We start from the raw sequence: 9,477 nt of genomic DNA on the forward strand, positions 1-9,477 counted from the left end.
GTGGTTAGTGGGTACGAAGGAAAGGCCAGCCAATGTGGGAGCCACTTTGCTCTTTTGTTCAACGCCGAAAACACAAGTTTTTTTTAAAACGGAAAGTTGGGTTTGGGGTGATTCATGTGACACAAAAGGAGTATCTTATTCCTCCTTTGCTACAGTACAAACTTTCCTGTCTATCTTACGTTCCTTTTAATTCAAAATAAAAAATAAAAAAAATCTAAGTTCCTTTTAGTATTTTATTCTTTTTTAGATGAGTAACTAGTAAGAATACCCGTGCTGACGCACGGGTACCTGTCGGGGTGGACGATTTTTACATTAAAAACTTGAATATATGTTATTTTTTATAATTTTTTTGGATAATGATAGTTTAGATATTGATAGTTTATAAAAATTTGTTTGATATATGTAACATATATATATGGTATTTATTTATAAAAATATTGATTGTTTAAAAACTTGAATATATGGTATTTATTTATAATTTATTTTATAATGATAGTTTAGATATTGATTGTTTATACACTTAAAACTAAAATATATGATATTTGTATATAAATATTGTATTGTATTGTATTTACTAACGACAATTTGTCCCGTCTATACAATACAATACAATTATGTCCTTATCTAAAATATATGATATTTGTATATAAATATTGTATTGTATTGTATTTACTAACGCACGGGTTCAGTAAGAGTTTAATATTTAAATTATTTCATGGAAAATTTAGATAATAATGCATTAATAGCATGTACAAAAGGCATATCAGAGGAAACTTCTCCCGTGTATAATATTTATTTTGAACAACTTCTCCCATTATGAAAGAGTAAGAAGTTGTTATATTTTTATTATGAACAACTTATCCCGTGTATAATATTTGTTTCTAATTTTTATTATCGATAATTTATCCGTGTAACATAATTATTGATGGATATTTATTAACGACAACTCTTCTCATGTATAATAGTTATTTGAAAATTTATATTAGAGACAACTTATCACATGTTTTATAATTATTTTTAAATAAAAAAATTGGATTTCTAGCAAAAAATAATATTTCGGTGTATGATAATTGTTTTAAAATTTGAATCAAAGGCAACCTACCTTATGTTTAAAAGTATATTTAAAAAAAATTATCATGAATAACTTGGCCACGTGTGTAATAGTTATTTCAAAAAAAAATTATCTTGAACAACTTATGTCATGTTTAATAATTAATAATTATGTTAAATTATCATAATAAACAACATGTCACACACATAAGATTTATTTTAATGAAGTACTATAAAAAATATGATTAAAGGGTCGGAATGAGTGATTTGTCAAAAGTGATTATAGAGGTTGTATAATTGATTTTATGATGTTGGGATGATTTAAAGTATAATTGATTTTGATTGTACAAATTATTCAACTTGAAGCTACAATTTATAGTTTTTGTTTTCTACAATTGATTTTACTCTTAAATTATTCAAAAATTTATATTAATAACCACATGGCACGTGTTGTAATGTAATAGTCTTCAAGTTTTACACATGGCCGTGCATTATAATTATTATAAACTATGTATCAACGATAACATGTCTCGTGTATTAGTATTAATTTAGTCAGTGACAACTTAACCCGTACATTAAAGTTAATTCTGAAATAGTATCACTAAAAAATTGCCTGTTTTTTTTTTGAATGGCAAAATATATTATATATAAATAGGGGAATAAATCCCAAGCATTACACCAGAAATAACATAAAAGTACACCAAAACACCCATTGAAAAATTAACAAAAATCAATTTTCCATCACCACCAAGGGAGATCAAAAAAGCAGCCGACCCGAACACCTTTTCAGCGCCTACTTGTCTTATTTAATCAAACAACTTAATGTGTACACATTATAATGGGTTGTTGTAATGTAATCAAATAATATTAGTTTAGTAAGTGACAACTTAACCCGTACAATTAAATGTAATTCTTTTTCAAACTATTTTATATAAATTGAATTGTTTTAAAATAACCTGGTCTCATGTTTTTGATATTTATCATTCACAAATTTTGGTCCCATGTTTTTTTTTAATTTATAAGTCACAGATTTTGGTCTCATGCCTTTTGTAGGTCTATTGTTCAAAAAATTTGGTTGTGGCTTTTTATATATATCATTCACAAATTTTGGTTTGTATATTTTATATTTATCATTCATAAAAATGTTGGTTGATATCTACAAATGAAATTCAATGCCCACTTATCCCGTGTATTTTAGTTTATAAGTGTTCAATATCATTGTATAATTGAAGTGAAGTGATATTTTAAATAGTATAAACCTTTATCTTAGAACATTTATTTTATATAAATAACAACTTGTTCCGTGTATCAAAGTTAAGTTAGTCGGTGACAACTTATCCCGTGCATTTGAGTTACTTCTGAAACTTTAGTAAATGCCCATTTATCCCATGCAATTTAGTTATTTAGAAAATTTTAGACAATGGCCACTTAACCGATGGATTTTAGTTGAAGAGAATTAAATATTATTGCACTTTAATTGATAAGGTTTTAATATATTTATAGAATTAAAATGATGTGATATTCTAAATAGCATAAACGTTTGTCTAAGATCATTTTTTTTTATAAATAACAGTTTGTCACATGTATCAAAGTAAATTTAGTGAATGACAACTTATCCCGTGCATTTGATTTACTTTTGAGTTTTTTTTTTGTCAATGTCCACTTCTCTTATACATTTTACAGTAAATTTTAATTCATCATGATTCAATATCCCGTAATTTTTAGTCTATCAGCATTTTAGTGATGACTTATGTCACATGTATAACTTTTTTTTTATATCAATTTATTTATTTATATGAAAAGACAAACAGATTGGAAGATGAGAATGACAAGACATGGGGAGGAGGAGTGAATAGAAACGCCAAAATAGGCGGTCAATAATTGTGGTAATTTAGAAACTTTTAGTTTATAAGACATTATTGTAATTTTGGGTGATGGACCACATGCAATGGAAGATGAATAAGCAATTGCCAACTTGGTTTATCTTTTGCATTTCATTATATGTATGTATGTCTTACACTCTTTAAAAAAAGAATGTATGTATGTCTTACACAGACACAATGGGTCCTCAATCCTCCATTATGTTTAAGTCTATAGCTTCCCTTCCCATGTGTTCACTACTCTTTCCCCCACGTGCCCTGCCACTTCCTTATATACTAATAGGATAGGATACAGCAAAGCATCAATATTTAGTTAAAGAGTCTTTGTCAAAAAAAAAAAAGTTAAAGAGTCCAAATTGATGGCCCACATGTATAGAAAATGAAAAATTAATTATGAGTTTTCAATAGGTGGGATCATTCTCATTTCAATTTTCCTTTGTTTCTCTTTTTTTTTTTTGGTACAGTTTCCTTTGTTTCTCTATCTCTCATATTAGATACTTTTTCTCCTTTCTCTTCAGTGATAACAGCCACCACCATCAGCCACCATGTCAAAATTGGACGTTCTCCACCATATTCCGGTCACCGATGGCTACCATAACAGCGTCATCTGTATCATATCTCCATCCTCTATCTATCTATCAAATTTATTTTCATATCTGAGATATTTCTAATTTTTCAATCACCAACTTCTAACGCAGATCTTGAACAACACAAATCTTTTTTCACAAAACTTTCACCATAGAAATACTCTATTATATTTCCTCTACAAAACCCATGAAGAATTTTTTTAAACAAAGCAAGTACGCCGGCAACCACCGTACCAGAAACCGCCATGGCAAAAACCGTGTTCGCCGCTGAGATGCCCTTAAGGTCAGCTTTCATATTCATATGCCCTTAAGGTCAGCTTTCAAAAACCGTATTCATATGCAAAAACCATGAAATTTGTTGTTTTCAACTGTTTTATATATATTTTTTTTGTTTAAAATCAGATCTATGATTAAATCAATAAAAATAAAATATTTACATCTACACTAAAAACAGAAATAAATAATTTCTTTTTGGATTTTATGTTTAAATGATCTCATGTTTAAATAAATTTGTCGTTTTCAACTGTTCTATATGTATTTTTTTGTTTAAATTCAGATCTATGATTAAATCAATTAAATTAACATCGGCTTATTTTACAGAACATCGGGCTCTACTGTTGACTGGAGAATGAGCAACTTGTACATCTCCTGCAACATTAAGTGGAAGAACAGAATATGAAGTTTAGTAAAATTGTTTTGTTGGTTAGGAAACAATATAATTTAAACTCTCTAGTTCATCATTTTTATTCATTTAATATGTGGGAAATGATTAAAAAAAGTTTCGTCATTTCTCTAAAAAAAAAAGGGGGTTTCGTCATCACAAATAAACTCTTTTCTTATATATTCATTTATTTTTTTCATAACAGGTATAATAACACAAAAAAAAAATATCACAATGAGTTACCTGGATGGACAACAACAACATCAATTGAGTTACCTGCAAAAAGAACATTTGTTGGAGAGATAAAAACTTCATTTGATCCGTAAAAAGGTATTGTAACAATAATTTGTCATCTTTTGTTTTATATTTACAGAAGAAAGAAGAAAGTGTGACGTGTATTTTAATTAATGTTCAGTTATTAGAATTTTGTGTTGCATCAATATTGAAAAGGAAGAAGTTGAAGAAAAATAGAAACTTATTTACCTATTTGTAGAATTTGTGTGGTTATGAACCTAAGGAAGAACAAACATGATTGTTTGTTAAAGATGATATGAATAGAATAAAAAAAGAATGAATATGTATAGATACAAAATTGGTGTTATTGTACTTACCGGTGTTTTTTTTGTTTGTGCAGAGAAGAATGTTTTTTTCAACTTTTCAGCAAAAACAGATTGGAGTTTAAGATTACAAAGACATGATGAAAATGAAGAACAAAATGATAGAAGAAGATACATGAGGAAGTAAATGAAATTTGAAATGAAAGGTTAGTAGAGAGAGAGAAATAAATTGCGAAAGAGGTATTGTTTGAGGAAAGAATGAAAGATGTTGAAAACTTATGTATGAGAATTTGAAATTTGAAATTGATATTTGAGAGCCAAAATAATTTGATATAGGCATATTAGTTTATTAGTTATACAACTTATCTCATTGGTATGGGCATGATGAACCATTGGTATGGGCATGTGATTTTTTTATTGGGAGAAAAGACAGCTGAGAAGCTCTCCCATGTAATGCGGTTGGTGCTTCACAATCACTATATTTGTAATTATTGTTTCACATTGGTATGGGCATGATGATTTTTTTATTGTTCAGCATGTGCAAGCAAGTTTAAAAACATATTATATTCAACAAAGTAACTTTAAAAACATATTAAGACTTCATTTGCCCTTTATTCCTGTACGTGGTAGTTCATAAGCATAGGACATAATGGGAAATTTCACATATTTAAGAAGAAAATACCAGTTTTACCCCAAATTTTGAGATGATTGCATTAAAAAGAGATTAGGGCATAAGTGGGTTTTCCACAACATGTTTTTTTCTTATATTAAAGGAGATATTCTAAAGAGGGTGAGGCATAATGTTTAAGACATCTGACCTAAAATATATTTTTATGGAAAGAAGATTAAATTCCGTGACAGCTAGAAGAAGTAGGGCAATTGACGTTGCTGCTGAGTACGAATGCTACTCGTCGTAATTTATTAATGCGATTTATTATTAATAATGATTAAGGTTTTTTACTCGCACAAGTTATAGGATGTGTACGTAAGTTCTTGCATTATTTATGCATTGACGGTGTCCAATTAAATGCTTGGTTTGACTCATGGATTGCGTTACTTTGAGCTAAGGGGATTACTTGACACATTGATTTTGGTTTGAAATTGTGGCTTGGCTAAACTGTAATGTATGCTCCCTATGGACGTGGTGAAAAGACATGAACTACATGTATCTATGTATCTATATCAAGTGAGATTGATATTCATTTCGTTATCTGATTTTGGTAAACTTATCTACAACGCAAGTTGAGAGTAAGTTTCTTTGATTATTGGAGTCGCACAAACAATCTTGCCGTGTAATTACATGTGATTTCTCGTGATATTAGAATTGTTTTGGAATCCTCTATACATACATTTGAGAATGAACAAAATGAAACAATCCACATGGCATATCAAGATCAAATAAAAAGGAAAAATTACATGTGGCAAATGGCAATGCAAAGTTGACTAACAATCATAATCAAATCACCATTTATGACAAACTTTTTTTTAATGACAACATTTATGATAAAAGAAAAAGTTTAACTCAATAGTTTTGATTGGTAGTCAAATTATATAAAATGACATAATTTCAAAATAAAAACTTAGAATTAGAATTTATTAAATTTGTAAAAATATAGTTTTTTTTTAATTATATAATATCTATTTATTTATAGGATATATTTTGCATTGGTCGAAGAATCATAATCTAAACTAATGACATTGCTTCCTGCATATAAACGTTTTTTTTTTGTCTCTAAGTTTTTTTTTTGTGAAAATTAAAAACTAAAATTGAAATGGTTGTATAAACAAAATATTAAAAAAGTAAAAACAATGAAATGGTTGTATTATAAAACAAAAACGACATGATATTATTTTGAGGAAAAAGTGTCACATTATTCTAAAATAAATAATAAAATTGAGTTAGGATACATTGAATCCACAATAACTAAAAAAATAAGTTAATCCGCTTAATAATCAATTATAAACAATCGAGAAACAATTGTCATCAATAAATATAAAAAATACGCATAAACCAAGGATACTTGAATAAATTCATAACAAATATTTATTAGTAAAGAGTATAAAAAACACAATACAAGTATTTGTCATTGATTTATAAAAAATATTTATCAATGATACATATATAAAAATATTTATCACGGGAAACATATTTATCAATGATACATAAAAATAAGAGACATGTATTTGTCATTGATACATAAAAAACATAAGAAATATATTTCCATTGATAAATATTAAAAAAATGAGACCACTATTAATCACTCATGCAAAAAAAATCACGGGAAAAATATTAGTCATTGATAAATATCAAGAAAACACTAGACAAATATTTATCAATAATACATTTAAGAAAAAGGAGACAAATATTTGTAATTGGTGAATAAAAAAAGTACGAGACATGTACTCAACACAATTTATTTATGTGGAGTTTTTATCATCGATAATTATATAAAAAAATGGAACAATTATTTGTCAATAATAAACACAAAAATAATGGGTTTTTTTTTACTTCATTAATCTTTTTCGATGTAAACTTATAAAATCTATAATTTCACGGAATAGAAACACGAAAATGTTTATGGTATATTTAGTTATCGATTCAAGTGTATTCTCCATGGCCATTTTGTGGATGACTTGACCGATTTTATACTATCTGAATCTTCTGAGAATGCATAGGTGATGGTTTTCCTTGGAAAGATTAAGTTATGAAAAGGTAATTAACAAATTTAACAAATTCAGTAAAAAATTAACACTCAAAGTTAATATATTTAGTTAAAACCAGACATATCTACTGTTCAGAACCACAATAATTATACCAAAATGTTATTCAATCCAAATCCAAATTTAAAGATAAAAAATTAAACACAATAACTAAAAAAAAGTCCATCATAATAGTGTGCCTTTCGGGGAATCATACATTGAATTTAATTATCACATCAAATTAGGAGAATCCACACAAGTAAGTTTGACACCACATCTTCACCATAAACCTTAAGGCATTAGGTGTATGTGTCATATCACTTACTCCCTCTGGTCACAATCATAAGCAAATTTTTGACTTTTTATATTCATTTAATAAATGATGTATGCGGTCTATATTGTAGACCACATATATCATTTATTGAATGAATCTAAAAAGTAGAAATTAACTTACAAATGAGACTGGATGGAGTATATGTTTCACAACATCCACTCTTGCATTCAATGTGGTTCTCCGCTTTGACTGGGTTTGGGTATATATTCACTGATTTCTCAACACGGGTAACATGGATATAGGTACCCACCCCGAACACATACTCAAACTCATTTCAAACGAAGAAAATTACTTTATTACATATTAAGATTTTCCATGTTATAATAATTGCTATTGAAATTTAAAGGAGCAACCAAATTTCTCGATCATGGAAATGTTAATGTTAGCATATTGTTGAATAATGCCGTATAACATTGTCCGCGGTGATCGAAAAAACTTCTTTTCGTATTAAAAAATGATTCACAACGAGGATGAGGATGGGGGGGATACCCAAACCCGCTGGAGAAGGGGTTGAGATTCAATTTCTCATCCCCATCGGATATGAGTAGGGTAACATGTAAGTATATGAGAGTCGATGATCGGAAGAAAAACGTACAACCCTTCTCAATTGCAGCTCATTGCCATGCCTTATGCAGCCTTATGCATCTAAGATCAAACCGAACTATGATACCATCATTGAACTTTATGGGAGAGTCAACACTGGTGTGGACTAGCCTATTAAACAAAAATCAAGTACACAAATGATAATGATACTGCATCTTCTTGCAATATTTTAAGTATGACGAAATTTTAACTTGTGCTTATCTAAATAACTATTTGAAACATCGTTATTTTTAAGGACACCATTTTTTTTTACTTTGTAAAAAATATAATATATTTTAGAGACTAAAAAAAATAGCCTAGCACCCGTGCATTGCACGGGTTAACACACTAGTGCTAGCCAAAGAGATGTGATATGTCCTAACAATTCATGGTACTCTCGTTAAATACATGGACCCCTGAAGTGCATCATCATTCTCCTCTAGTTAGGGTAATAAAAAAACAAGGGCTCCTCTAAAAAATACAAGGGCTTAATGTAACAAAAAGGACAAGAATCCTTTCCGGTGAGATTTTTGCTATAGAGAGATCGGTGTGCATATTTCCACCTTTGAATTTTTGTTAATCAACCTCTATTAAGTTTGAGTATTCTTAATCAGCCAACCCTATCTTTCCATGAAGATGAGTTGTCACTATTGGACACATTACAACAACGAGCTTGTATTTGAGTGATACTCGGTGCTCTCATTTAAAGAAGGAGAATGTTACAATTCATTAATATTGATTCAAGTGTTTGACGACAACTTTATTGATTTACATTGGTATATAATGATACTCTCTTGAGTGGATCTGCAGTGATGTTCTAGATCTTAAGTTCATGGACTTTTTAAAAAATGACGACAATTCAATGAACATGCATTTTTTCTTTTCTTAGCTCCTATTGATATACTTTCTGCAAAATCATCTCATAACACCATAATCTAGATGATGGTTGATTTTGGTCTTTGATTTCTTTTCTGGCACATATATGACATTCAACCATTTATGTTCAGCTCTCAACTCTAAATCATTTTTTGTCTTAATCGACCTATTCACACACAATTGATCACTCGGACCTTTTGTGATGATGTTTCTTCACATCAATTGTAATTCTTTTTGGTCGTTTGACAAC

The 9,477-nt window shown here is 28.8% G+C and overlaps 2 long non-coding RNA genes across 5 annotated transcripts; one reads left to right on the forward strand and one right to left on the reverse strand.

The window, feature by feature from the left end:
* The first annotated feature begins 3,050 nt into the window (after positions 1-3,050).
* On the forward strand, positions 3,051-5,269 carry LOC146920076 (uncharacterized). Of its 4 annotated transcripts, none has more exons than XR_015011659.1 (4): positions 3,051-3,829; positions 4,118-4,197; positions 4,384-4,508; positions 4,813-5,269. It is a non-coding gene; the product is annotated as an uncharacterized LOC146920076 (long non-coding RNA). The 4 variants fall into 4 exon arrangements; XR_015011657.1 differs by having other exon boundaries at positions 3,052-3,829; positions 4,118-4,219; XR_015011658.1 differs by having other exon boundaries at positions 3,054-3,800.
* On the reverse strand, positions 4,383-4,927 carry LOC146920077 (uncharacterized). The gene is made up of 2 exons (XR_015011660.1): positions 4,790-4,927; positions 4,383-4,690 (listed from the first exon to the last, which is right to left on the reverse strand). It is a non-coding gene; the product is annotated as an uncharacterized LOC146920077 (long non-coding RNA).
* Positions 5,270-9,477: the final 4,208 nt, after the last annotated feature.

Source organism: Medicago sativa, chromosome 5 (genome assembly GCF_051527215.1).
Source record: "Medicago sativa cultivar Bolivia chromosome 5, Bolivia_mono, whole genome shotgun sequence".
In the NCBI taxonomy this organism is placed as follows: Eukaryota; Viridiplantae; Streptophyta; class Magnoliopsida; order Fabales; family Fabaceae; genus Medicago; species Medicago sativa.